This window comes from Littorina saxatilis, linkage group LG17, assembly GCF_037325665.1.
Source record: "Littorina saxatilis isolate snail1 linkage group LG17, US_GU_Lsax_2.0, whole genome shotgun sequence".
NCBI lineage: Eukaryota > Metazoa > Mollusca > Gastropoda > Littorinimorpha > Littorinidae > Littorina > Littorina saxatilis.
This window is the reverse complement of record NC_090261.1, coordinates 51,803,348-51,831,087: the sequence shown is the minus strand read 5'-3', so window position 1 is coordinate 51,831,087 and position 27,740 is coordinate 51,803,348. Positions and strand designations below refer to the sequence as shown.

Here is a 27,740-nt window from a genome sequence, read left to right as displayed (position 1 = left end):
TTCGCACTTTGGTCGCTCACTGCTAAACTCGTAAGTAAGTTTGGGTAAAAAGGTTTCTGCATACGTGACAATGACTGTGCTGTTAGTAGACAAAATATCGACAGCAACGGGACCTTCGTGGTCGAAAAATAAAGCGAATAGCCCTGTTTCTGCTTTGACAATCTCGCTTACAAATGTGATGCATCTCGTCATTTTGGTCTCGACACGCTTTGTTTCTGTGTTCTCTGGCACTAAAGTAGAAGGAAACCAAAGTCTGATAATCAGTGACTACAGTAACAACAAATTTGGTTCTACTGGGTTCACAACGGTTGAGCAGATCGCGTGCAAGAAGACCCTGATACTTCATCCCTGTCAGCTAATGAGGCACCCATTTTGCGGCCAGCTTTTGAAGCGGAAGATCATTGAGTAGAATTCTCTGGACTGTTCAATATGAAAGTTTAAGCTTTGCACTCTACACTCGCATGTACACTTTTTGCCTGTGTGTGTGTGTGTCTGTCTGTGTGTGTGTGTAGAGCGATTCAGACTAAACTACTGGACCGATCTTTATGAAATTTGACATGAGAGTTCCTGGGAATGATATCCCCGGATGTTTGTTTCTTTTTTTCGATAAATGTCTTTGATGACGTCATATCCGGCTTTTTGTAAAAGTTGAGGCGGCACTGTTACACCCTAATTTTTCAGAGTCAATCAAATTAATTGACATTTTGGCCAAGCAATCTTCGACAAAGGCCGGACTTCGGTATTGCATTTCAGCTTGGTGGCTTAAAGATTAACTTTGGTCATTAAAAATCTGAAAATTGTAACAACATTTTTTTTTTATAAAACGATCCAAATTTACGTTCATCTTATTTTTCATCATTTTCTGATTCCAAAAACATATAAATATGTTATATTTGGATTAAAAACAAGCTCTGAAAATTAAAAATATAAAAATAATGATTAAAATTTAATTTCCGGAATCGTTTTAAGAACTATTTCATCTTATTCCTTGTCGGTTCCTGATTCCAAAAACATATAGATATGATATGTTTGGATTAAAAACACGCTCAGAAAGTTAAAACAAGGAGAGGTACAGTAAAGCGTGCTATGAGGCACATCGCAACCGCTACCGCGCCAAACAGGCTCGTCACTTTCACTGCCTTTTGCACTAGCGGCGGACTACGTTCAGTTTCATTCTGTGAGTTCCACAGCTTGACTAAATGTAGTAATTTCGCCTTACGCGACTTGTTAATCTTAGTTCTTAAATTTTGACACAGCATCACATTATTCTCGTTTGAAGCGCTCTTCGGAAGATTGTTTGGCTTTTCAGAGTTATTATTATTATTGGTTGCGCAGGTAGACTGGCAGAGTGATTAGGATTCGATCACACAGTGGCACAAAAACACCGTTTTTATTTGAAAATCATAAGAAAGGAGAAAGTATTAAGTTACACACCTCGACTCAGTGATCATTTAAAATAGTGGTCTCAGTTTGCGGTCATGAAAAAGCTCGCTTTATCCGCTAAACTTCGACCATTATTTCTAATATTCACTGAGACTCGGCATGTAACCTTTACGTAGCTAAATATCAAACCGTTTCATATACATTCTCGCCTCCTAGTTTCGCGAGCGGCTAGCCGCAAGAATATCTCGCCTGAAAGAAACACGCCTCAGACCATAGGGTGAGTAATGTGTTGTGTCATTCTTTTTCTTTAAACATTCTTTTTTGCACAAAGCCACGAAGGATCGCGTATTTAAAGTTCCCAAATTGCTTACAATTTACAGATAATCTAAAAACATTGAACGAATCAGGAAGGCAAAACAAACTATGATCCGAAACAGTCTTTTATCCGTAAGCATTCGTGAGTCTCCGTGTGTACTCGCTGATTGGAAGGGTAGGTCGTTTCTCCAACCAAACGGAGCCCTTTACGGGGAGTTCTATATGTTTTGTTTTCTGTTCATTCGAGAGAGGAAACAACTGTGAATGTGAAAATGTGAACATTTCAGTGGTCCACTCTTTCCATTTGAGCAAAATGGTTTTCTTGGCTAAAATACACATGATTTTCTCCTTTGGATTTGTGACCATCCGGCGACCAAGATATAAGTGCACCAACAGTTTTATATGTTTTGACTCTCGATACCGAATGTTTGTGCGTATATAGTCTAGCAGTCACAACGGCACACTTCCCCATAACCAGTTGGTTGGTTTTTGGGGTTTAATGTCTCTTCAGCAGATGCTAGCTGCTATTCGAGACCGCCCCATAACCAGACACATGTGTTTAGACTCAAACTGGACCCCGGATTTTCGACGTAGATTTGCTTGCAATGAGAGTTGTTTCCCCTTAGATTGCCCCATACTATTATTAACAGCTATTGTGTTGTCAGCGTAGCAATAGGGTCCGATATTTAGACGAGATCAGTATAATGCCGACGAGTCGAAGACTAGTCGCATTAAGCTAGGATTCCATTCTTACGGTTGCGGTGCGGCTCCGGCGACGGCAGCGGCGACGGCAATTTGAAAAACATTGATGAAAGAAGGGATGACCCCATTCACACGGGTGCGGTACGGCGACGGCGACTGCGACGGCCCGGCGTGCGTGCGTTTTTTCAAGAAAGTTCCATGTAGCTTTCTGGACTGCCGTCGCCGGACGCCGTCTGGTATTTTGTGGGCGTGTCTCTTTTCCCGCGTTTTTCTCAGAGCCTTTCCGAGCACAAAGAGACGAAAATACTGCTGAAACCTTTCGCCATCGAGTTGCAGTTCTTGAACAAGATGGTGATAGGTTCCATACTGCCGTCTTTTCTCCAAAATGGCATGCACCCACCCGCGATGTCGTCTCTTTTGGCGTTTTTTCATTTGGCGGTACGCTAACAATATTAACATAAATTGTTCTTCATTATGAATGACAGTTTGCATGAGACGAAACCAATGTGGAGCCATGGCGGCATTGGCGGGAAGAGAACATATCCGGACGACGTCGCCGTTATATACGGTTCACGACGATGCGTTTTTCTCGCCAGAGCCGGATGCCGTTGCCGTCGCCGGAGCCGGACGGGAGCCGCACCGCAGCCGTAAGAATGGAATCCTAGCTATTATACTTGTTCGAGTCTAAATATCGGACCCTATTGCTACGCTGAAAACACATTAGCGTTTATATTGCTATGACATAATATTTTGTGTTGAAAACATGTTTTTTGTCAGCAACAACTATTAGAATGGTCCATGTTGCCGATTGCAGACGACGGTTCACTGCTCATATCCCTGGCTCATATCCACAGAAATCACCAAACATTAAAAAACACATGGACATGTATCACAGAGAAGACACGAGATAACCCGATGTTTGGCATTACCTCATTATGCCAGGTTTCATATGACGTCACGTAGCATGCTTGCTTACCTATTATGTAGAGGTTACATGCCGAGTCTCAGTGATTATTAAAAATAATGGTCGAAGTTAGCGGATCATGAAAAATGCGAGCTTCAGCGAGCTTTTTCATGACCGCGAACTGAGACCATTATTTTTAATAATCACTGAGACGAGGTGTGTAACCTCTTTATTCCTCCTTTCTTCAGTTATTCCAAAAAAACAGGAGTTTTTGTGCGAAAGTTTGATCGAATCCGAATCACTCAACCAGTCAACCTGCGCAGGTGATCGATTAATGCGCGGTTGTATAGTTCCGCGCAAATCATTCCATTCTGTTAACACTTCTTTTCAGTTTCCCTGTTTTGGACTAAAATCAAGTACACATATATGCTGTTATTCTGCTGTGGCGGTAAAGGCAGATATTGTGTGTTCTGTTTATGTTTTAGTATCGCTTAGTAAATCTTCTTTCGTCAAATGGGACTAGCAGACGAACTTTTGCACCCGTGTTCCAACGTTAATTACTGTATGAAGTTCAGTTTTCTGGGGAAAATAGTGTATGAAACCGCTTTATGTTGTTTAAATTGATGAGATGTGTGCATTTGGTTGCGTGTGATCAGTTTATAAAATGAAATATTGTTGAAAACTGACCGTCGGATTGCAGTCAGTGTTGTCGAAGAAACTGCGTTAAAAGAAGGGGAACTACTCTTGTCGCCAGAGTATGAGTTACTTGCCTTGGGAATTTGCTTGTGATTAACGGTTTGTGCACGGCAGATCTAGATTCAGAAAACAACCGAACTCATGGATTTTATATGGAGATTCATGTGTTCAGGCCTGTAGTTGTTAATTTAAATGCGGAATGTTTGTATTGTTTGCTCCAGAGATGTATACTTCGTACGTATAGAGCGTTCGGAACTTTTCAGTCGCAAAAGTAGTACCGAAACAGAACAGCTTCTCAACCCATTGCACTATCGAGGATTCAGGCTGTTGCTGGCTCGTTATTTGTTTGGTTGCTGGGTCATTATCGAAAAATAACTAGCTCTACAAGTTTACAGAGGTAAAGAAGCAGAGGGGGGAATAATCAATTTTATTGTTCGAAAGTCTGACCTGCTGCAGATAGAGATGTCAATAACTGCGGTAAATATGTGGATGATAAGAGAACAAGGATTGTTTGTAGAAAGTCAACGACTAAATGTTTCAGATCGGAACTTCATTTCAACATGCATACAATGAACGTTGCATAGGGCAATAAGAGTTTGCTGGTTCTGTGTTAATAATGGGAAAGACCGTCTGCTAGAATGCAGCTTCTTGAACTTTGCAAGGTTTGTTGCCTGTTTAAGGAACTGTAGTTTTTACACGGAATGTATTTTATGTACGGTAAGGGCAAAAAAAAGTGCAAATTGCGTCGTCTGTTTGACCAGTCTTACGCTGTGCCGAATATCGTTGAGAATATGAACATGTTGTATTCGGCACAAAAAAAGACGAATGGACGGGAACAAATATTGAAAATTCGAAGCCTTACCGATCAATGCGAATGCATACAAATCCGTATAGGAATGTCTTGCGGATGTATTACGAACGTTGCGAGTGGCTTTGCGAGTGTTGCGAGTGTTTGCACACATTTTACGAATAAAGCGATTTACAATAGCATTGTTCGTAATACTGCTCTTACTCTGTGCCGAATTTTTCTTGCAAATAGAATTCGCCAATAATTCGTTATGATCGGGACATGGTCGCAAGACAATCGTAAATGTTCTTAACCATTCGTCTCCTAATATCCGCAAGGAAGTCATATTCGCAAGCCATTCGTAATCATTGTAAAGGTATCCGTAGCGCTCGCAAGGCATTTGCAATGATCGGTAGACATTCGCAAGCAATCGCAACCATTCGTAAGACATTCGCAATAAATGTGTGTAAACATGTTGTATTGGGCAAAAAAAGAGACGAATGAACAGGACAAATATTGACCATTCGAAGCCTTACGAATTCTTGCAAATGTCTTACGAATGGTAGCGAGTGCTTGCGAATGTCTACCGATCATTTCAAATGCATACGAATCCATATCCGCAAGGATATTTGGCACAGTGTAAGACAGGCATAACGAATGTTTTCAAATGCCTTGCGAGCATCACGAATACATTGCGATGTTTACGAATGTTCGCAAGGATATTCGGCACAGTGTAAGACAGGCATAACGAATGGTTGCGAATGCATTGCGATGATTACGAATGTTCTTCCGAATACTTACGAGTACGTTGCAAAAAAATTAAGAATATGACTTCCTTGCGAATATTAAGAACATGTTGATAATTATGTTCAAATCAAGAGACGAATGATGGCGAATGGTTACAAACATTTACGAATGTCTTGTGACCATGTCCCCATCATTGTGAATTATTGGAAAATCATATTCGCAAGGGCAATTCGGCACAGTGTAAGAATAGCATCACAGAAGCAAACCTAGCCAGGCATGCGTGTACTTCATACACGTCGAAGAAACCGGAAACATGCGTCTTTGTTATTGCGAATATGAATGGATATTCGCCATCTTCCGTGGAAAAAATGGCCTAATGATCAAAGTAGGGATGTGTGAGACTATCCAATCACAACCCCCAAATTCCCTCACGTGTCTATCAGAATAGCAATATTAACAGCGATCGTGTTTTCAGCGTAACAATAAGGCCCGATATTTAGACGAGACAAATATAATGCCGACGAGTCGAAGACGAGTCGCATTATACTTGTTCGAGTCTAAATATCGGACCCTATTGCTGCGCTAAAAACACAATAGCTATTATACAGCTGTTCTGACCTTGATTTGTTGTTCCAAACGGACAAAATGACAGTGTTTGCGTCGATGCGTTGATCTCAGGTTTTAATAGCAGACGCCGTTTTTTATACGCATTAGTTTCGCGCAGGCGCCACACTGTCTTTGGAAAAAAACCTCAATTTGACAACACAGCTGTTGAAACAGGTTTGTATTAGTTCATTCGTATACAACAAAAAGAAATTGGACTTTTTAAATTTTGAACAAGGCTTCTTATGAAGAAGACCAAAACATAACATCAGCGGAAAACTAGAAACAACGGAAGAACTAGGAAGCAACAAGGGGAGGAGAAGAGATAATGGAACAGCTAATCCGTACAACGCGAGCAGAAGGCAGCGAAGTTTTTATTTTGAGTGAATGGCATTTTTACTTGTCTCGTCATAAAGCGAATTTTTGAACCTCAACCTGGGTCGATCCTCAATACTTCAGAGGGGAAGTGGGGTATTCAGTGTGAAGTTACGAGGTAAGAAAAGCCGAATGCGAAAGTTTGTCTCAGTCGGCAACTGAGCTCAAACACGCACAAACAAGTCGCGTAAGGCGAAATAACAACATTTAGTCAAGCTGTCGAACTCACAGAATGAAACTGAACGCACTGATTTTTTCACCAAGACCACATACTCATAGTTTCGTCAGTCCACCGCTCGTGGCAAAGGCAGTGAAATCGATAAGCCATGCAGAATAGTGCGGTAGTGGTCGCGCTGAGCAGGATAACACGCTTTTCTGTATGTCTATTCTTTTTAGCTTACTGAGTTTGTTTTCAATCCAAACATATCATATCTATATGTTTTTGGAATCAGGGACCGACACGGAATAAGATGAAATTGTTTTTAAATCGATTTCGGAAAATTAATTTTAATCATAATTTTCATATTTTTAATTTTCAGAGCTTGTTTGTAATCCAAATATAACATATGTATATGTTTTTGGAATCAGAACATGACGAAGAATAAGATGAAATTGTTTTTGGATCGTTTAATAAAAAAAATAATTTTAAATACTAGTTTCCGATTTTTAATGACCAAACTCATTCATTAAGTTTTTAAGCCACCAAGCTGAAATGCAATACCAAAGTTCGGCCTTCGTCGAAGATTGCTTTGCCAAAATGTCAATTTGATTGAAAAATGAGGGTGTGACAGTGCCGCCTCAACTTTTACAAAACGCCGGATATGACGTCATCAAAGTTATTTATCGAACAAATGAAAAAACCGTCTGGGGATATCATTCCCAAGAACTCTCATGTCAAATTTCATAAAGATCGGTCCTGTAGTTTAGTCTGAATCGCTCTACACACACACACACACACACACACACACACACACACACACACACACACACACACACACACACAAATACATACACACACACACCACGACCCTCGTCTCGATTCCCCCTCTATGTTAAAACATTTAGTCAAAACTGGACTAAATGTAAAAAGTGTACATGCGAGTGTAGAGTGCAAAGCTTAAACTTCCATATGGAACAGTCCATGTGTGTGTGTATGTGTGTGTGCGTGTGTGTGTGTGTGTGTGTGTGTGTGTGTGTGAGTGTGTGTGTGTGTGTGTGTGTGTGTGTGTGTGTGTGTGTGTTTGTTTGTAAACGTTTTACCTTAACTTGCATTTTATTGTACATTTAGGTCAATATTTACACATAGTGAATATTGGAAGAGATCTAGAGTCTATGATTTTTTTTTATGATGTCAGGGGTACAGGGACGGACAAAAGATAAAGTAAAGTAAACAGAGCGGGAGAACAAATTCCTTTGGACTAAAATAAAAGATTGGTTCGAGGGAATGATTGGATTACTATGAAAGTTGAAAAGGCAGGATATCATTTGGGGGTATCAAAATAAAAGGTGTAGTAGACGGAAGATACATTTTGTCGCTTATAGTTATACAATATTAATTGGGAAAATATGTGTCAGAAATTTTAGAAAAGACAACTTTGAATTTGAAATATTTTGAAAAAATGTTGAATTGTAAATATGTGTAAATGATTATGCAGTTTAAAGTTTTTGTTTTCCTTCATTTATTGTGATGAGAATGTATGTTTATGTAAAGTTGAAAGTCAAAATTGGATTACTTTAAAAGACATGAAGAAAGTTGCTTTCCATCAGAAAAAAGAAAAAGAAAAGAAAACATGTAACACAAACTCAAAGGATTGAATCAGCCTGCATGACATTAAGGTCTTAAAACATAAATAAAATGTGTGTAAAAAAAATTGAACATTCATGTAAGATTTAAACTTAGACGGACAGATTCAAGTCAGAAACACAAACCACAACACAAAGGTGATCGTTTGAACAAATAGGTGATACAAAGAAGGTGCAGTTACTCAAGCTTGATAGTCCAAGCTTGTCCCCTTCGCTGAATCGAACACACAGGCTCTGTCAGAAACCGACCGACTTGTCGGTTCTTGAGCAACTCTGTTTCTGGCATAAGCCGCATTTCATGCTAATAAAACAAGAATGTCACAGTTTGATTATGTCTATGATGCAAGGTAAGCGACCGTCTCAGTGTGGAAAAATTACGACAGCTGCGTTGCCTCATTGAAGCATTTGATTTCTTCGACAGCAATTGACCCCGAAAATCGCTTTCTCTATTATTCTGCTAATATTTTGTCTGTGATCATTTCAGAATGAGTTGAAACATGTATGAACAAATTAGATAAATCAATCCGACAGACTTTATGTTACAGAAATGTGAATATAATGACATGCCATGATTCAGATAAAGACGGGTTTTATAATTCAATTGGGTATCTGACCGGTCAATTACAACCACAATACCTATTTTGAAAGTTAACAATCCATGGTTTTTGTTTGTAGTAATGATGTGTTTCTATTTGAATTACTGTGACGTGTCTTTCTGATATGGCTGGAAATAGCGTTATTACATGACGTGTTCGTAGGCATAAAATTAGATAGATTTTAACCCAAAAAATGACACATTTCTGAGCACAATTCCAACAGTCGCATCGCATATAAACACACAATTGACCGTGCCATGGTTGCACCGACCTGCAAAACGGACCCCCATGTTGAAAAATGGCATCAGAAGAGGTAAAATGGGTCGTACTCTAAACAGTATGTGTGACCCTCCACCACGGAATGAGTCGCATGTCACCTTTGCATGATTTTCATATTTTTACATTTTTCTAAAGAGTTGTTTATGCTCTATCCAGTGGTGAAACCCGTTTTAGAAAAGAGAGATAACTTTTCGAGTTATAAACCTCTGACTAAGGTGACCCTTACACTGTTACCAGACACCCCCCCCCCCCCCCCGGCTTATATTAAGCCTAGCGCAGAACCGCGCGAGATGACATGCGACTCATTCCGTGGTGGAGGGTCACATATACTGTATATGCAAGTTGAGTGATATATAAGCGCTGTTTTGAGTTGTTTACCATCTGCCTTGTCCGAAAATAGATATAATGATACCATCAGGAAGTTTCAAATTGTGATATTCTAGTGAAGTCATTTGCAATCAGATGTAAACGTGCGCGCGTCGGTGTTGAAGGTTTGGATGAATGCATACGGATCTTTAAAATGCGTTATTACCATAGGTGCCATCGACGACCCCGAAAACCGAAGAAGAGCCCTGTCTATTTTGCACGGAGAAATTTTCGAAGTAGCGTTTGTACTCCTGGGTTTCGCTGTAGCAAATGTATCCTATGTTACTTCCTCGTTTGCTTCCAGTGTAAGCCCTTTTATTCGACCAATGCGTACTAAATTGAGGCAAGAATTGCCTAAGTCGCACAAAACTTTCGAAGTCGTCGCGAACTTTTTTCTTATGCATACGGCTCCCAAAGGAGTCGAAATAAATACAAATATTCTGGGTAAAATTGAGAATTAACAAACTGACTACCAAAATATAGGACATTAGAAGAAATCTGGAAAAACAACAACGGTAATGAACAGAAAATTCCCTTAAAAAATATATGTAAAGAGATTGAAACATATGTGGCTGCAAACAACAAAATGTTTTACCTTTGACAGTTACAGAGCGGCACCGGACATCAAAAGTGTGTCTCCATTTTTGGATGCAAATCTCCAGCAAAACACGGAACCTGACTGCTGTAGCTTTATCTGTGCCATCCAAAAGTATGTAATGTGTATAATTTGGATCCAACTGTTCTTGTGCTGTTGATATGCTTTCCTGCAACAGAACAATCAAAAATAATAATAATTACCATATTTGAATCAAAGAGTGCAGAAGCTGAGAAAGAAGGCCGACTCTCGGCTTTCCGCTTGTCCAGTGGTGGGTGCGGCACTGTAAGAAATTGCGTGATAGAATCTCTCTGGCACCACAGGCGCTAGTCATGACGTCGAAGAAGAAAATCGGCGGCGAAGCATGTGGTGCTGTTAATTGCACATTGCTCAATCCCGCATTTTTCATGATCCGCAAACTTTGACCATTATTTTTAATATTCACTGAGACTCGGCATGTAACCTCTACGTAATCAACTTATTTCAAGGATTTGATAATTACAGGTTGTCAACAAATTATTGAGAATTAATATTAAATTTAACATTACAGAGATGTTTCTGGTATAAAATGAAAGAAGACTTTTTCTTTAGTCACATAAATAAATAATATAACTGTATCTTGTCTTCCCTATTTACAGTTTGACAATGACCGCATAAGACATCGCAGCTCCAAAAACTTGTCCGAATTTCAGTGTCACGCTAAGTGTCATATATTTTGTGTTCATGATTTTGTTTTGGGGGATCCAGTGGTTGAATAGAAACCAAGAATTGCTAAGAACGTAATTTTGTTCATGCTGTTACATTGTAATTTTTTTTTACATGGGCTCTTCTTCAGAAATTTGGTAACATTTTAGTGTTATGATCTATTTTGGCATATTGCGCTACAGGGAATCTGGGTTTGTTTCATACTCAAATTATACTTTGAGAAAGGCCGCTGAATTAGGACTTGAAAATAAAATGTTATGTTGCATGTTGCCAGATGCTCTGCAGTAGGACGATAAAAAGTAAATTTTAAGGGGCTTATTGTCCGTCAGGTCTTAATTGCCTATATTGGACATGAATTTGTTTATACGATTCGAGTTTTACGCCCTCACGGCTTTTTGATGTATGCGTGTATCCTTGGCATTCGTTGTCATTAATCCAACAAAATAAGGGCACTAATTTGTGCCCCACAAACTGCAAATGTGGCTCACATTTTTTTGGGCTTATTTTTATGGGACACATTTTGGTTTTGTGGGCCACAAACTGTATTTGTGGAGCATAAAATAAGGGGCACAAATTAAGCTTCATAAAAAATAAGGACAAATATTTGTGGGGCTTAAACAGTGTTTTTGCCCCAAAAAATGTTTTGGGCTCTTTTTTGTCCTCCTTATTTTGGAAGTTGAGCGTGGTTTTCAGACCTACTGCGTTTCGGTTTTTAGTTAATGGCGGTCGAAGGTGATCTGTTTGGAAAGAATCTCCAATGGCAATGATGTTTGCTAATGCGAGAGAATTGGGACGGGCGAACCTTTGCATATTAACCAGAGGTAAGTTTCCATGTTTCGTTTTATAACTGAGAGTGGGTTTATGGTAGTATGTGTTGCAACATGTGTCATTTCGACTCACTCGAGTCACTGTGTCAGTCCACAGGCGAAGGTATCGTCCACTGGACTACTACTATCACAGAAAGACTATAGTAGTAGTCCAGTGGACGATACCTTCGCCTGTGTCAGTCCACAGGCGCAAGGTATCGTTCACTGAACCAACACGTACAGGGATTTTCTCATTAATTTGAAGAAGAAGATTACCACTAGTCTACACGTTTTTGCAACCTCTTTTCAAGGTGCATGATCATAATATTTTATAAATTCTTTTTGTTTTTAAAGATTGAGTCTAACTTGAAATACTCAAATAGGTAACCTGATCGGTTCCCAATTATTTTATTGCAGGTTGGCATCAATCAGAAGAGAGCTAGAGCTAGTATGTTCAACTTCAAGGTCTCCTCTCAGCCGAAAAAGCCAACCGATTGCTGCATGATCTTGAGGCTGTCACTGACAGAAGTAAAATATTTGATGCCACTGCCGCAAATCAGGTAAGAGTAAGGCGAAGAGGTTTTATTATACTGTACAACTGTCAGTGTTATGATATAGTGGTTTTTTTCCTTCCCCTCCCTCAGATTCTCAAGTTCTGGTCAGAATAACTCATATGGAGGTGTGTGTGACTGTGAGCAAGACTGAGATAGTGTTTTCATTTTATTTGTATAATTCATGTTCAGGGATAATAATAAAATAATGAACACCTACTGACTTAGAGTCCAAACCACAGAGTTCTGCTTGAAGCTCTTAGCTTTATTTCACCAGTATGATGATCATGCAGTTCCTCCAGTATTAAAATCATTACTAATACTAGAAGCGCATGACTTTCAGTGTGTACCTTTAAGTTTAATAAAGTACAATGTATTGCTGTAAACAGTCACTCACTCACTGTCAGGATATCTCATTCTCAGTGAAACTGTGTGTCAAGTTCTATTTTTTTTCCTTTGTGCATGTTATGTAATATACATATGTATATGCACACATCAACTTGTCTACATTGTATGTCTGTCACTATATCAGTCTATGTGAACACATTCAGTTCACTGATTTAGTCAAAACTTCACTAAATGTAAAAGGACTTATAACATTTTATATATTCTAGAAAGATATCAATGCCACTGTCCCACAGTATCATAAGAATCAAGCGTTAATGTTGGTTTGGTCGTCTGTTGTCGTTTGTTGTTGTTGTTTTATGGGGGAGGGTGCAGTGTGTAAATTCATCTGGTTCTGTGGACAGTGTGTTTGTTGTTCCTCCACATAGGTAAATATCATACTGCATGTAGCTCCTAGTACTACTTGTCCTGTCAACTAACTGTTTTAAAATTGGTGCTCAGAGGAATGTTACTTCAGCCAATATTATATATTACAGGTTGGCATCGATCCGGCACAGTGAAAGAAGCAGATTGATTCCTTCATGATCCGGAGGCTGTCAAGACTCAAATGGGAAATATTTCATGCTAATGGCAATTCAGGTAAGAGTTTTGCTACATGATCATATTGTGTTTTATCCTCCCTCTCAGTCTCAAGTTCTGGTTACATTCTGACTGTTGGTGTGTGTTTGTGTGTGAGAACCGAAGTGTGTGTGTGTGTGTGTGTGTGTGTGTGTGTGTGTGTGTGTGTGTGTGTGTGTGTGTGTGTGTGTGTGTGTGTGTGTGTGTGTTTGATTTTCCCTGGCCAGTCAGGAGAGCTGCCAGACATTAATACCTGCAGATTTTTTCTAGCCCTGCAGATTGATGTTACATACCTTTGCTTTGCTTTTTGAATTTGATAGCAAGCGCTGACAGAGAATGCGTCTTCTATAGTTCATATATGTTAAAAAGTAGGCATTAGAACTTGTCTACCAGGGAATTAGAATGTTTACGCTCTTGGCATTTATGTGGGTTTAGTGTGTGTGTGTGTGTGTGTGTGTCAGTTACAAACACAATTTACTCCTTACTCATACTTAAAACTTGTTCTTGTCATTGTGTTTGGATTTAAGATCAGTTCCTTTGTCATTCATTTGTCAGTAGGGACAGAAGATGAGAAGACCTGGCCAGTGAATGTGGATGAAAAGCAGTGCTATCCAAGTCCAGCTGTGATCGATGGGGAAACTACAGCTACAGGGGCAGTAAATGTCCACTCAGTATTGGTTGTACTGAGCATTACAACTTGTTGCTATTGTAAATTTGTGTCAATGTTTTAAAGGCCCACTACGCCTCATTTAAAAAGTTGTCCTCACCTTTAACATGGGATAAGACCATCCTTCCACTTGGTCACAGACCAAAAATCAACACTTTGACTGCTTTCTGTAGTGAGGTAGATGTTTTGGTGGTTTCGGTGAATTTTTTTTTTCTTTAGAAGAAGCTGTACCTGAATTTATTCTTTAAAAGGATACTATTATGCATAGAGAGCCTTGAGGCAGTTTATTTTTGGTATGCAACTATTAGTGCCCGTATGGTCTTATTTCATGTAAAAGCCTCGGGGATGTCGTCAGACGTCCGACATAGACAGATTGAAAGGCTCAAATGTCCGATTCACATAGCCGCATGGCGGTCAGATGTCCTATTGTTTTGAACTGAGCGCTGTCATTGTCCGATAAGAACTCCATTCCTTCGGACAGCGCACTATTCTATATTTTTCTCTCAAGATACACATTTTCAAAAAGCGACCGAGCACTCTCGCGTACATGTGCACTGAAGTTGTGCAGTGCGGATCTTGTGTTTTCGGGAATTCCAAACCGTATGTGATATGGGCTGTTTGGGTACACCTGTCTGCAGCACATTAAAGTTAGGAGTACGGGAGACAACTCCAACTGACCATAAGTCTTGCGTCTGCTTTTGGTTTCAGTTCGAGACGTTTTGACGAAGCGCATTGAATTATGCCACCGAAATAAAACTAAGGCCTGTCCACTTACAAAAACTGATTTTGTCTAGTTGTGCGTCGTCTCTGGTTACTTTTCTGAAAGAAGACAAGCATACTAATGCTCAAACCATGATAGACGCAGCTGAAAGATACAGGGAAGCACATCCTAGTCAAAACCTAGCAGCAAAAGGTTCTAGTGATCCTCTGTTGGCTAATGTCGGTCTTCCAAGTGGGAGAGGAGGTCATTCAGGGTCAGGTGGTCGAGGTGGTCACAGGTTTTCTAAGAAGAATAGTCAGGGTGACACAAACCCACCGACAGAACAAAACTCTGACGTCGCTAGGTCTGGTTCGGCTCCTGATAATAAGGGTGGCAGAGGTGCTAGTCAAGCTGGTAGAGGTAGAGGTGGTCAGAACTATCAGAGGAAGTGTTGGTGGTGTCAAGATACTTCGCACAAGTTGGCAGATTGTCCCAAAAAAATGCATACTGCTTCAGTATCCGTGGTCACTGTTGAAGAGTCCAGCTGTAGTGAAGACGAGCAGTCTGTGGCGTCAGTAGGATTTTCAGGTCGTGATGAACTTCCCGAGTCTATTCAGACATGTGAAGGTACCTTAAATGGTAGTGAGGTCACGGTCATGTTGGATAGTGGGTGTTCCACGGTTGGGGTCAAGAAGTCCCTAGTGAGAGATGATCAGTTTACTGGGAAGGTACAGGTGTGTAGACAGTTCAGTGGGGATTTAGTTCGGTTACCCATTGCGATTGTGAGTCTGGATACACCATACTTTTCTGGAAGTGTTGAGGCATGTGTGATCGACAATCCAGTATGTGACGTCATTTTGGGTAGAATACAGGGATGTACATTTGGATGTGTCGAGGTTACTAGCGCAGTCCAGACAAGAGGTCAAAAAGCTAGAGAAGAACGTCCTTTTAGACCGCTGTTGACCGCTAAAGTTCCCCAACTTGATGTCAATGCTGAGAAATTGTCCAAAATGCAAATGGATGACAAAACGTTGCATGACCTGTTCGAGAAAGTTGGCCAAGGAAAATCGGAAGAGTCGTCTGGTTGTGTGGTGTCGTTTGTTGGTCAGAACCCAGTTGTTGCCACATTGGGAGTGATCAGTGGGTCCAGTGCAGTAGACGAGGTAGACATTCAGAAAGTGAAACTACAGTCAGTTCCTACAGTTCAAACTGAGAATGTAGATGATGTGGTCTATAGTCCTGACTTGTCTATGCAGGCAAAACAAAAAGTGCAGGCGGTGTTTCAGAAGCATCAGGACAAAATGACGGATTTGCCTGGTACTTGTGACCTAGTGCAGCATGTGGTGAGGATTCCTGAAGGTGCTGTGGTCAATGTGAAACAGTATCCGTTACCATTTGAGTCTCAGAAAGTGGTTGAAGAAGAAGTGAAGAAGATGTTAGATCTAGACGTAATAGAGCCGTCTATTTCTCCGTTCTCGTCTCCTATTGTTCTAGTCAAGAAGAAGGACGGAAGTACTCGTTTTTGCATCGATTTCAGACACCTAAATAAGATTACGGAGTTTGACGCTGAGCCAATACCGGATCCGGAAGTTCTGTTTGCTTCATTGCAGGGCAGGCAGCATTTCACAAAGATTGATCTGGCTAAGGGCTATTGGCAAATTCCGATGGCAGAGTCTGATCGAGCAAAAACGGCTTTTCGTACCCCTCAAGGTCTATATCAGTTCAAGAAGATGCCGTTCGGAATGAGTACAGCACCAAGTACTTTCGCGAGGATGATGAAGATGTTGGATCTGGATAGGTTCAAATCTGTTCATTTCTTTGATGACGTACTTGTAGCCACAGAAGACTGGTGTGAGCATCTAGAGGCACTTGACGGACTGTTGACAGAACTGGGAAAACATGGGTTGACTGTGAGACCGTCGAAAGTAGAGGCAGGGTTTGACTCTATTGAGTTTTTGGGTCACATAGTTGGGGAGGGTAGCATGCGTCCAGTTCCCTCCAAAGTGTCCAAAATCTTGAATGTCTCTGTCCCAACCACAAAGAAACAAGTCCGGTCATTGGTAGGGCTCATCAGTTTCTATAGGCGCTATGTCCCAAGCTTCGCGTCTATTGTGTCCCCCCTGGTAGAACTCACAAAGAAGAACCAACCAAACAAAGTTCGTTGGTCAAAAGAGTGTCAGATGGCTTTTGACAGGGTCAAAGAAATGTTGTCGTCTGAACCACTGGTGAGATTGCCAGACTTTTCCAGGCCGTTCACAGTGCGGTTGGATGCATCCTCCACGGGGATTGGAGCAGCCCTGATGCAGCCTGATGATGACGGCGTCCTTCATCCAGTTCTGTATGCCAGCAGGAAACTGCTGGAAAGAGAAACCAGATACTCTACTGTGGAGAGAGAGTGCCTAGCGTTGGTGTGGGCAGTTGACAAATTCCATCGCTACTTGTTTGGCTCACATTTCTTTGTTGAGACTGATCACAGACCGTTGACGTACTTACGACAGTCCAAAACTGCCAACGGCCGACTGTTGCGATGGGCTCTGTCTCTCCAAGAGTATTCATTCACAGTAGTACCAATTCCTGGAGTCAGGAATTTTGAGGCTGATGTGTTGTCACGCTTGACGAAGTGAATGGAACATGATGGTTGAAAGGATAGTGAACAGACTTTCTGCAATCAACAAGGACAATACTTTTTGTGCTGTGAGTGTTGATATGTTGTGTATGTGTTAAGAACTAATTTAATTTTGTTCTTGTTTTTTTTTCACATTGTGATTATTTTTTTAATCTGGCTGGAAAAATTTGTTTGGATATTTTTGATGCTAGTACCATTTTGTGTTGTAGTCGAGGTTTACTTATTGAGTTTAGCGGGGGCTACTCAAACTTTATTGGTGATCTTTGGTACCAAGAATGTCAATATTATTGCATTCAGTAATAGGCGAAAATTGCTGAATGTCCATGAGTATAACTGTTGTGGATTAACACAGTGGGTGATTATCTACACGGCGGCGTAAATGTGGTTTATTGTGCTTGCCATTGTTGCTCATGTTTAAGGACAGCCTCGTGGCTTTCGTCACTTTTTTGGTGGATGGCACTGTCTTTTGGTTGTAAACTGATTGCACTCTTTGGGAACGGACAGAGTATTTAATAAATGTTTTCCTTATGCTCTGATTATGTATTAATCTATTTGTGTATTTTTTTATATGTATTTAAAAAATGTTTCTTGTTACTGGAATACTTATACTTGTACAGTTTTTGAAGAAAAAAAAATGTTCATTTTGGGTTCACATTTTTTTTTAATCGGGGAAAGGGGTGATGTAATGAATGGCGGTTATGGTGTTTATAGTTGAAGGGATATGACTAGTGCTTTTTTTGTAATACAAAGAGTTTGTCAGGAGTTGTTTAACTTTGAGAGTGGAAAGATTTGACAACTCAGTAAAATTCCATGGTTAGCTACGGGCGGGTCAAACTGGGTTCGCAGCACGTGAGTTTACAACTGTGCGAGTTGTTCACGTTATAATCGCAACCACCTGATTTTGTGAGCTGTGCAAGTTGTGATTGTAAACTGCCTGACAATTGAAAGTCATTCGACCTGGGCTCTCGGATGAGAAAACCTGCTCTTGGTTTTGATGTCAACTTTGGAAGAAAACATTTGATTTTGATGTCAACCTTGGAACCGGGAAACATTGCCGGGATGACTTGGACTTTTGTATGGGTGCCGCCATATTGGAAGATGAGGTACTTTGCTAGTTTTGTGTGAACTTGAACATTTCTTTTGTATGCGCGGACATGACTTGTGTACTTGAATAATTTCGGAATTGTATAATTTTCTTGTGCTCGGTTGGTGTGTTTTGAATATTGTTAGTTGTTACAGTAGGGTGTTATATTTTGTAACAGGCCGCCCCAGTCTAACTTGTGCGGGGTGATGCCAGTGTGGCGAGGGAAAGGCATTTTTGGAGGAAATTCATTTCTCAACAACACCATGTAATTAGAATTATTCGCCAAAGCGTTTAAGACTCCAAAAAATGAGCAAAGATCACTTAGACAGTGTTAAAAAGGATTGTTTGGCAAAAGCTCATTCGCACGGAATCGACGTGATGATTTCATTAAAAAACAAATGCTATTTGTGGCCAAGTGTCTGGTCTACACGATCAAGCTATAACTAGAAAAAAAAAGTGCGTTTAAATTTTTATTTTTTAACATCGATGGATTAGCGATAGTGATTCGTATGAAAGTACTATGAAGCCAAACGCATACGTCCCTTCTCTCTTAACACATATTTACACACACATGCACACAAATACACACGAACATATGCATACACACACACACACAGACACACACATCCATACATACAGATAAACAAACAGACAGACAAACGAACAAAGTCGCGATGTGCAGGAGCGCTACGCAGAGCTAAAATGGACGCCAACTGTCACTTTGGTGATCGCTGTCCCAAGCAGTTTGTCTGTCACTATTTCTCCAAAGTTATATTTCTCACATTTAAAACAACGGACACAGAGACAAAGACACACGCAAACACAAACACTCATGCACGCACGCACACACATACACGAACAGACGCGCGGACACACATGCACACGCCGGCCCGCCCGCCTGAAGGCACAACCACAACTCACACACACGTAGGCACACTTTCACCCCCCCCCCACACACACATATATGTATAGGTTACAACACGAGTGGTTTTTTATATGACTTGTATTTCAGTCAAGACCCAGCGGATGAATATCATCGGGAGACACGAGCCTCTGGCGAGTGGCTCTCGATTGATATTCCCGCTGGGTCTTGACTGAAATACAAGCCATATAAAAAAACCACGAGTGTTGTAATCTGTATATCCCATTCTACCATCAAACACAAAGTGTAGACTACTAGCGGCACTGTTGCGATCTGTGGACTGTAAAACAGTGGTGCCATCGAGACTTGGCCCTTTTGCAACCTTAAACTAAGTGACCGTCGCTGAAAAAAATAAAACGAATGAGTGCATCGATAAGTACGCGGTAACACTACTTTCAGACCATTTAAAAGCTTTAAGTAAAGGTTCATAAGTTGCAAGAAAGTAATGAAGTCGTATAGAAATTAATTTAGTTGAAGCGCACAATTCTTTTGTTTTGCGTTTCAGGTCGGCAGAACGGGCGAAACGGGTTTGGGACCCATTTGGCTTACTCGATTCAGAATCGATTCCACGTTGTTTTTCTCGAACGTGTTATTATACAATTAGGCTTATTGACAGAGAAGCAAATTTTAGGGAACAAATATGTAGGTTTAGATTTAACCATTTGCTCCCTATTTGAAATGTATCTACGTGATAAACTGTTTTGCGAGTGTGTTTGCATGAATGAACCTAAACTGGTATGGGTGTGAGGAAAACGGGACCGACTTGGTGAAGTCGCGAATTGCTGACACGTCTGTCACCGCCGATTGATTGCATTTTGAAGGAATATGACTGGATTACGGAAAAATGCACACATGTTAAGTTCTTGGATACCTTCATCGCCAATGTGGACTTACTGCAGAGCCAGGCAAAAGAGTAGACTTTCTCGCAAAATACGTGAAACAGCTGATGTTTGATACGAAGCGAAGCCACCCCAAACCATGCAGTACGGACGCTTTTCGGTCCCGCTACGCATGACACCAGACCAGTGTTGTTGCTTTGAGTTTGACTCACAAACTCGAAACTGTCATTTAAAACATGAGCCAAAAGTGTATTGATTGTGTGATTAGTCTATGTGACAGGGCTTCTATTATCTGTGCTCCCTAGCTTCTGTCAGTTCCCACACCGACACTGTGACAGACTCTCACGAACAGTCGTCTGCTTCGATGCAAGGGAGGGTACTCGTTTTTTTGTTTTGGTTTGTAGCCATGGGCATTGTGATAGTGTTCGACTGTTCAAACTAGTGTTAAGCACGGGTTATTAAAACTGAGGATAGAACTCTTTAGCAGCAAAACAATTAAGAGTGTATTACAATCTATTTGTTTGGCGCAAGATCAAAGGTCGGGAGGAAAATAGTGCTTTGCCCAAATCGGAATCTGCACTATCATATATTTTTTGGAGTCCATGATGTATTTATTGAGCTATAAAAATACAACATATATACCCATACTGAAGTAACAGAGACAAAGAAGGGAGGTCATGGGATATATATATACAGTAGGCCCTATAGAGGCTCGTGAGTCCCTTGATATTCATCCGCTGGGTCTTGACTGAAATACAAGCCATATAAAAAAAACACTCGTGTTGTAACCTCTCTATATACATATACATGTGCGCGCACGCTCGTACACAAACGCGAACGCACACGCGGATGAGTTTGTTTTTGACGTAAACACAAACATACTTATTCACACAGAAATACCAACACAAACGCGACTTTGTTCGTTTATCTGTCTATTTGTTTATATGTATGTATGGATGTGCGTGTCTGTGACAATTTATGGTGACATTAAAAAGGGTGCGACACGTAATCCCTGTCCTCTCTACAATATGGTCGATAAAACTACAACTAGACTTCACTTACTAAGGTAAGGTCGTCATAATTGTATAACTTTATCTCCCATAATTCCGAGAGGAACTGGGTCATGTTAGTCCTCAAAGGCTGCAGCATTTGCACCCGGATTCCGAAAAACTGACAACATGCCTGGTTGGTTATAGGTTTTCAACGTCCCTAAATCACATGAGGCTATCTGGGCACAAGCCATTATGTTTCTTCACAATGTACCTCGATTATTGCAAGCACTGTACATACCTACCTGTCCAAAGTTCCTCCCTGTACCTACCTGTCCAAAGTTCCTCTCTCTGGACACTAGCTCACACAAAACTTGAAGTTACTAATAACACTCAAAATCTAAATTTTAGACTGTTTTCTAGCGGGACTCGCCTCCAGCTTATCTAAATAGTAGATAGTATTATTTGCAGCTAAGCCATCTCCACTCCTACATCCTCCCTTGTCCAGGTGATGCTGCATAAATGACTGGCCTCTATAGCTCAAGCAATAGGCATGATATTGCCATTCTGAGCATCAAGTGCTCAAGCAACTCTCAGTGTTGTTCTCCGATAAATTACAGCCCATGTTTGTGTCCTTAGTCACACAAATAGGACAATTAGTTAGGCATGGGCGTCCATTAAATACTCCCTTCACCACCGCTGATGTTCAAATGGGGAATGTTCGAATGGCTGTGCATTTAACCAGCCCTCATGCCAGCTTTTATACTGTAGCTATTATCTTCTTGCGACAGTTTTAGTTAGAAGCTTATTGATTCATGTGGAATGGTACACAAGGGGTCTCTATCCCGTTCATGACATTACTGAAGCCACCGAATGGAGGATGTAGTATAATAGCGCTCTGTGAGTCTATCGCCCCCTGCAAATCAATTATGTCGATTGCTTCGCCTTGTTTCTGGAGGGCTTAATAGGCCAGGAAAATGCTACTAGTCTTATAAATATATTATTTACAAGTGAAATACGTTCCCCTCAACCAAGGAAGTCACTTTGCGGCAAACGAATGCAATTCTGCCAGTTGGCGCATGGTTTCGTGAACCAGTTTAGCGTAATCCACCGCTGAACAACCAGCACGCATTCTTCTTCTATTAATACTTAATGTCTTAAGGCACTCGTGTTATGAGACTAACTGGGCGAAGCAGGAATGATCTAATAATGACCAGTCTAATGAAAGGCGACCAAGCAACCACATTTGGGTTTTGTTTCCATCATCTATATGATTTAGTAATAGTGCATTTACTCTGGAAGCCATCGAGTCACCCGCATTCAAATAATGAATACCTCATAGACTGCACATATCGGTGCTGATCACTGTTATAGCGTCTACCAAACTCAACACGAGAATCTTAATCTGCTTTCCACATTATGGCAATCAGGCAATTGGTTCAATGTCATTGTTACAATTTGACTCACCAAGAGTCAAACTTCTCCGGAAAAGTCAGAGCACAGGGCTATTGTACTGCCCATGTACTCAATGCAGCTACAACGGTATTATTGTCTTTTTCAGTACACCTGTAACTCGAAGAGCGTTACACACCCCTCTGTCAATGGGATTTCAAGCTAATTTACACTGTATTGTGCTCTAAACGAGTTATGTATTTAAAAAAAAACACGTCTTACTTTGTCCATGCCAGTTGCCACTCCAGTGTTTCTTCCGAGACACTCCGCCCCACCCATTTTTCAAAGCAACCGGTAAAGCAATATAGTTAGGTGTCTACATGATCACCCGTAGGCATACCTCTGTACACCTTGAAGGGAAATTGATTTTCTCTCAGTCCCCTAGTGGAGCTCTGAGGCAGGCGCACCTGCTCTGAACCGCCATTTAGCGTCAAATTATTCCCTTTAGCCGGGATATGCTGGTGGTCAATCGCACCCGTTCCAGTAACAATGCTTCGTCGGAGCAGTGCACAGCCTTAGCACATCGGACCTTTGTTGGTCCATGGGTCGCTTTCAAAGGCCCGGGGTCAGGCTATCTCCAATTAGGTGGCGGGGCGACCATCCCCAACCCGGCGGGTCCCCAGGCGGCGGATATAAGGGATTGCAGCGACATAAGTCGGGCTTGCCCGGACGAATAAGCTGTCCTGGACCAACTGGCGGTGTTCCTATCAGAGCGGGGTGGTTAACAGGCACAGTGCAGCTCACAGCCTTCGTTTTGCGTTTGTGTTGCAGCTGAGTGCATTCACAAATCCTCCTATGGCAGTAAAACAAACCCAAAACTACCCAACGACGACATCTGTGAAGGTCGACAGTTTCTTGTTCACGCGAGTGCATAAATTAACCTAGTTATTACGTGGTGTTTGGTCTGAGTTCGATTCAACTGAGTGATTCTGGCCTCCATTTTGTTTTACACAAACTCATGATGATGTCTGACATAGTTTGCTAGTGACGTGTCTTTTTGTGCATGATGTGGTGATCTATCTGATCTAAATTTAGATCCAAAATTAGGTCAAGATCAGCCGGGACAGAGTCCGAAATTAATTCGTAAAAAAATCGCAGTTCTTGACTCTTTGGGTGCAAGTCAATGAAACTTGGTAGTTCTTCTAACGGATAGCTGCCTGAGGTATGACTAAAAACCCCAGGGGATCCGTGCACCTGGATTTGACAAGTTCAGTACCTTTAACAGGTGGCACTGTTGACTAGTAAATACCCTATGTGCTCATACGGGTTCATCACGCGGGTAAGAGGGGCGTTAAAACCTCTGCTACCTGTGCTCCCATGTAAGGTCTCTGACCAGGAGCTAAGGGTGGGGTAACCCCGACAGAAACCTCTAGTGCTGAAGTCGGCGGTACTGAGCGAGACAGCGCACTTTAACGGATCGCAGTACCACGCACACCAACGCCATGAATACACGCAGAATACACGCTTTCAAAGGCGATAGCGGGTGCTGTAATCGAGACGGCTGCTGAATAATCAAAGAGGCAGCAAAAAATGCTAAATGTTCGTAGCCAAAATAAATAGGTCCCACCCAAACATAATAGTGCTGCAATTATCAGCCTCATTTAACGGTCTACCCCGACAAAAATATGCACAGAATAAGATGTGTCTAATTACTGAGAACAATCATTTTTAAAGTGAAAACTGTTAAAATAAACTCGATTCTAACGTGGCGATTTTAGAAATTTCAGTTTTTCTAATACAACACAGGTTGAAATTTAGTTTCTGCCTACTTGTATTATTTCATTAATAAAACAAAAAATCCGAATGCATGCTAGCAACTAGAGAGCCAGAATTGAACCACACACAATTACCTTAGGTTTTAACAAGTAATTTGTTATAATGAAGTGTTCTTTCTGAAAATTCACAAAATCAAAATACCTTTCGGACTCAAACATTAACTTATATGTTCTGTAATGTTCAAAAATATGTTTCTTCAATTCAACCATACCACTCCTGAACATATGCATCAATCAACCTTTGTTTCAATAAAGAAACAAACATCTTCTCAGAACCAACTGCCTGAAAAAAGAGGCATATCCGAATCCTAATTTACAAAGAGGGTTACGCACAAGTGAAACCCAGAGAGAGAGAGAGAGAGAGAGAGAGAACTCGAACTCGAACTCGAAAACTTTATTACCGAGGGATGATAGCATTAGGTCCATATGGTCCTTTCTTACAGCTAGTCCCTTCTATAATACACACATGAAACAAAGAACAAATATGAAGAATGAAAACATTTAAACAAAAAATCAAATAAAACAAAATTATGTGGGGAAAAGTATAACAAAATAAAAATTAAAAAAATTCAAAAGTGTGCTTGTTAATGGAAGCATACTATACACTTTCTCTTTCACACACACTCGCACAAATTGTACACCGACTTAGTCGTTAGAGAGGTGCTTTCGGAGCTGTCTTTTAAAAGAAGATAATGACAGACATGACTTGATATTTACAGGTAGTGAATTCCAAAGGAACGCACCAGAATAAGAAAAACTAGTTTTAAACAAATCGATGCGGGGCCTTGACAAGGCAAGGTTATTTCGAGTGTTTGAATAATATGACGGAGATGATTTGAAGAGTTGTATAAGATATGTTGGGGCGTCCTTATAGACGACTTTATACATAAATGAACATTTATTATACAAAAGCTGCTTTTTTAAGCTTAACATCCCAATACTTTTCATCTTTTCCTTTGTAGAAAGAGATGGACTGGGCAGAACTAGTTTAGCAGCTCTATGCTGGAGCGAGTTCAGCTTCTTCAAGTGAACTTCACTACACCCGTCCCATACTATGGAAGCATAATCAATATGGGGTTTTATGTGGGCATTGTAAAATAGTTTCCTTGTGTCTAGATTAATAATGCTTTGTAACTTTGACAAAAGAAACAGGTTTTTAGCAATTTTTTTGCAGATTCCATTGATGTGAGTCTGCCATTTGAGATTATTATCAACAGTAAGTCCCAGTAAACGGTGCTCAGCTACTTGCTCAATGGAGTGCTCATTTAGGGACAGACTCAGAGTCATTTCTGAAAGTTGATGTTTTTGGCGAGTGCTGATTATCATAGACTTTGTTTTAACTGGATTAATAAGCATACGATTTGCAGAACACCACTCAGAAACATCGTTTAGGCTCTGTTGTAATTTGTCTTGAATTTGTGCAGGGCTTTTCCCTGTTGCATGTAAGGTAGTATCATCTGCTAACATATGACACTCAACAGATTCGGACTGTAGGTACAAGGGCAAATCATTTATATACATGCAAAATAATACAGGTCCTAAAACAGACCCCTGTGGCACTCCACATTTCACAGTGCCCTGAGAAGAGTACGTATCGTGTACGTATACAGATTGAACCCTCTCTTTAAGATAAGAGTAAAAAAAAGCGACAGTGCTAGAACTTTTCAAATAACACTTTAATTTCTGTAGAAGGATCTCGTGATCCACGAGGTCAAAAGCTTTTTTTAGGTCCAAGAAAACATCACCAGAAATGTCTAACCTATTGATGGATGAGTACCATGAATCAGTTAATCTGGCAAGGGCAGTGTTACATGAATGTTGAGAGCGAAAACCAGACTGAAGTTGATGCAAGAGATTGTGGTCCTCCAAATAAGTAACCAGATGTTTTTGAACATGCCTTTCAAGAGGCTTAGATAATACAGATAACAAAGATATAGGTCTAAAATCATTTAAGTCTTGAGAACCTTTTTTCTTTGGCAAAGGTATGACTTTCGCTTTTTTAAATTCTTTTGGAAAATCATTGTGTTGAATACATAAATTATAAACATAAGTCAGAGACTCTACTATATAAGGAGTAGACAATTTTAATAATTTATTACTTATTTCATCAAGTCCGGAAGACTTTTTATTTTCTAACCTTGCTATGTACTGGCCAACTTCATGGATGGCCATTATCGGAATAACAAACGCATCCGTGTTTCTTAATTTTTCATCACAGAACATCTGCAAGCGTTCACAACAGGAATGTGGTTCTGTACCTGGAGATTTTGAGTGAGAATCTACCAGTGATTCAGCAACGGACAAAAAATAATCGTTAAAGTCGTTGGCCTTTATATTCTGAGGAATACTACTATTTTTTGAGGAGTTGCCTTTTAAAAACGTGTTCAGGGCGCGCCAGACTTTTGAAACATCTTTGTTGTTACCCACAAGTTTATCAAAATATGATCGCTTCGCGTTTCTCACAAGATTCTTTACTCTGTTACGCGCTTTTTTATAATCTTCAAATAATTTGTTTGTCTTTAACTGGTCGCGATACGCCATTGCTTCGATGATATCAATGGTTAACCAGGGAGGAAGTTTAGGATGTCTTACTCGTTTCCGCCTCACAGGTGCATGTCGATTTACCACATCGATAAAGAGGGAATACCAGGCTTCAAGTGCCTCGTTAGGATCGGTATAATTAAGCACAGAAGCAAAAGGTGTACAATTCAAATCATTAAAGAAGAGACCTTGATTAAAATGTTTAAAAGACCTGTATGAAATATATGTGTGACCTTTTGATTCTGCCTTGGGTATTTTCATCAATTTGGAACAGCTTACAGGACTATGATCACTTACACTAAGGTCGGATACACAGGCACCCAAGACTGTGTCCGGATTATTCGTATAAATATGATCGAGCAATGTAGATGTCGTTGAAGTTACCCTTGTGGGTGACTTTACAAGCTGTTTAAGCCCAAATAACTGAGAGAGAGAGAGAGAGAGAGAGAGAGAGAGAGAGAGAGAGAGAGAGAGAGAGAGAGAGAGAGAGAGAGAGCGTCAGAGTCAGAATGGTTTAATTGCTAGGCAATATGCCCATTGCAAGTGGGGATGTCTTTGGGGAAGGGTATTCGAACACTCAAATATCGAAACCGAAAGCGAAAGTGCACACAGTTACAGAAATTACACGAATGTGAGTGTCCGTTCCAACTGACATATCAACATGTCAGGTGTGTCGCGCTCTGAACGAGGCTAAAATGTCCGTTCAATGCCCATTGTCTTTCACAATACTGGCACACGATTTCAGGTTCGATCGCGAAACGTGTGTTAACCGAGGTAGAACCGGATCAGGTCAATGAGTATCTTCTGTCTTGCTTGGATTTGCTGTAGATGGTGCTGGTGTATCTTCCATCTTTCCACTGGTCTCCACGAGGCGAGCTGCTGCATGTAGCCCAGTTCTTCTGGAATCATGTTCTTCGAACCCTGCTTGATGAACCAGAATGTTACTCCGTCGCTGCACACCGCACTCTG

The 27,740-nt window shown here is 40.7% G+C and overlaps 2 long non-coding RNA genes across 4 annotated transcripts in view; both read left to right on the top strand.

Moving 5' to 3' along the window:
- The window catches only part of LOC138953893 (uncharacterized), a 283,127-nt gene that overhangs the window by 219,646 nt on the left and 35,741 nt on the right, over nt 1-27,740 (top strand). The gene's annotated exons all lie outside the window — the stretch shown is intronic.
- On the top strand, nt 11,369-14,087 carry LOC138953880 (uncharacterized). Its single transcript, XR_011451635.1, has 4 exons — nt 11,369-11,677; nt 12,080-12,222; nt 13,095-13,197; nt 13,732-14,087. It is a non-coding gene; the product is annotated as an uncharacterized lncRNA (long non-coding RNA).